Consider the following 2,323-nt stretch of genomic DNA (forward strand, 5'->3'; position numbering starts at 1 on the left):
CCTTTTAATTATGTTTGAAATTATGAACATTGCTCAACATCATGAAAATTAAACCTTATTTTCAATAAGCAATCCTGAAAATATTTGGGGGTGCTTAACTTTTTTCCAGGTGTATAGTTGGGAACCACAAGTTCTCTATACCATCCTTTAGTTTAGTAGAAAATGGAGTTTGTTGCACAACCATATTTCATATTAGTGACAGAAACTAATCAAAAGTTTAGAAAATCTGACTACATCAAGTAGCTGATAAGAAACTACAACAGAAAAATGAATAAAGGTAGAAAATTTACAAAACAAACACAATCTGGATCAAAATTGCAATGGAATCATAACATATCAAAGGAGTACCCAATCCCCTATGGCTAAGTGAAAATAATTTTGGGATTTTCTGTTCCCAAACCACATAAGCAACAATGAGCAAAATCATTCAAGAATCAGATCTTCGGTAATATGCAGTGCAAAATAAATGTGTAAATTGCAAAACTATTTCTGGTTTTGAACATAACCTACAACTTAAATTAGGTAGAGTATTAACACAGAATTCTTAACCAATCTAAGAAACTGCTGCATGTATATTGTGGATAATATAATTCACACTATAACCATAAATATAATAATTAACATGGAAAATCTGTTAGTGTTATTACAACAAGACTTTAGAAAGAGAGTATTTTTGTTGTTTTTTTTTCTTGGAAAACGTAAAAGTACTAAAACTAAAAGTGCTCTTACTCTTCTTAGTCTTACTCTCAACTAAAGTCTAACGATTAAAATGGCATTTGTTAAGCTTGACTGGGAAAATTTGCATAACTTCTAAGCAGTATTAATCAAATATTATTTTTGAAAATTTTCAGTGCGTTGTGTAAAATATAACTCGTGTAACTTGTGCAAGATGTAACCACAACAATGGAAAATAAGCGAATCTTAGTCGTCACGTTATCTTAACAATAAAATTACTCGTTGCTTTTTAGGCTTAACTTCGACCTTAAGCGTAAAACAGAAGCTAAGTAAAAGGAGTAGCTAATTCTCTTTCTACGTGAAAAAATTAAAATATTTCAAATATCTATTTCTTAATCTATTCATATCATTATTTATTAAATTGTGATATCAAATGTATATTTATTGCGCTAAATAGCTTACCAATTTACATACACCAAATGACAGCCACTCTACTACGAGTAACACTGTAACAACACAAAAAAAGGACAATCGCCGCCGTTTGTGAAAATTTGCCATCTCGTGTATTAAAATATTCACATAAATGCTGATAAATATTATATATAGTAATTAGCTATAAAAATAATTGAGTTGCAGCGTTACCGAATCAAACAAGGCGTTCCGTAGGGAAAATAACAAAAAGGCACTTTTGAGCTAGGTAATAATTGTTTTAACATGTAGCAATGTCGATTACAGGCATATAAAAAAATTATATTCGTAGAAACATATGACGATCTTTAACTTTGCTTTAATATTTGTATCTCATAAAAAAAAAAATTAAAGATCCCAAATTTCGTTCTATCTTACATTTTTGAGATACCTTAATTATGTCTAATTATTTAACATAACACGCAGACAACAAATGGCCATTTGGCTCACTCACACTTTATTTTTTTAAAATTAGAAATTCCCCTTTTTATCTGTTGTAAAGAGCCGACTCCCACAACTGCTGACGGCAACTCATTCCATAAAACAATCACCCTGTTAGAAAAATAAACTTAACTGGCGCCTAGCTTTGGCCTGTCTTATCCGAATCTTAAGCATGTGCGCTCTTGTTCTAATATGTTCATAATACAGGAAAAATATATCACAGGCCCTTTATCCCATTGTGGTAACGATGCTCTTTCATTAGGTAGGTTCTTTCAAATAATTTGGGGAAATTAGGCTAAGTCTAGTTCGTTTAATAGTTTATTTCTTCCTTCACTATTTTACATACTTAAACACTGTGGTGACTTTTAAGCCACGGTTACAAATAACGCTGACTGCACATCATTAACGTAAAAATCAAATTATTTGAACAAAATAACTCAATATTCGATGTACCTAAACACAGTTCCAAAAATACAAATACTGACTAATTTACTCAACTGACGAGAAAACAACTCTCTCAGCTCTTTTGTTACGTATCCTTTTTAACAACCTTTCTTTCATTCTTCAATGAACCCCGTATATATAATCTACCATCAAATTTACTATAAAACTCTGTTGTCAAATCTTTTATAATTTTCTAGGTGTTCTAGGCCTATTTTAATGGCATCATCATAACCCACAACTCCCTAAACGCCTAAACTGCATCATTAAAAATATAGCTTACAACACTGCCCCTTCC

At 31.1% G+C, this 2,323-nt stretch overlaps 1 protein-coding gene across 1 annotated transcript in view; it reads right to left on the bottom strand.

Annotated features, from left to right (window-relative positions):
* The window catches only part of LOC106469895 (RNA-binding protein lark-like), a 32,392-nt gene extending 31,172 nt beyond the window's left edge, over window positions 1–1,220 (bottom strand). Inside the window, exon 1 of the mRNA XM_013930416.2 lies at window positions 1,138–1,220. The gene's annotated coding sequence lies outside the window, so the exon portion shown is untranslated. The remainder of the gene's footprint in view (window positions 1–1,137) is intronic.
* Between the last annotated feature and the right edge of the window lie 1,103 nt (window positions 1,221–2,323).

The sequence above is a fragment of the Limulus polyphemus genome, unplaced genomic scaffold, assembly GCF_000517525.1.
Source record: "Limulus polyphemus unplaced genomic scaffold, Limulus_polyphemus-2.1.2 Scaffold3713, whole genome shotgun sequence".
NCBI lineage: Eukaryota > Metazoa > Arthropoda > Merostomata > Xiphosura > Limulidae > Limulus > Limulus polyphemus.